Below are 559 nucleotides of genomic sequence, written 5' to 3' on the forward strand. Positions count from 1 at the left end.
GCATGCATTCTCTTCGCATACACAATAGAGAAGCCAAAACTAATATTAATAATGGTGACGGGACTCGAGTAAATTAATTCCTCACAGAAGTGCATTGTTTAGTTTTAAGAGCTCATATTTTCGAAGTCTTAAATTTTGAATACCTATTTCTGTGGGGTTTTCGGTCTCCTGGTACTTCCAGCGATTCCTGTCCACATGGCTGGTTTTACAGGCACGCTATGAACGGCACGGCATGGGGGCACCGCACAATGGGGAACACCAACCTCGCCCGGAGCCGTTTATGTAACTTTTCACTGGAAAACACGCCACGCAGGCCATGTTTATTACGTGTTCCAGTGTTTTACTTGATTTGTTAGTCCCAGGTACGATTTACTGCCGAAACGTAAAACTTGGCGGCTCGAAGCCTGGAATCGGGCTCCAATGTCCCTCCTCGCCCGCAGCCCCCACGAAGCCGGCGGTGGGCTCAGGCCCTGATGGCCACCTCTGTGGCCCTTCCCGGTGGAAGGGGACTGGCGGTACCACATGGCGCGGCTCCACGCCTGCCTCCCGCTTCCCGGGC

The sequence above is a fragment of the Egretta garzetta genome, unplaced genomic scaffold, assembly GCF_000687185.1.
Source record: "Egretta garzetta isolate BGI_Z169 unplaced genomic scaffold, ASM68718v1 scaffold88, whole genome shotgun sequence".
In the NCBI taxonomy this organism is placed as follows: Eukaryota; Metazoa; Chordata; class Aves; order Pelecaniformes; family Ardeidae; genus Egretta; species Egretta garzetta.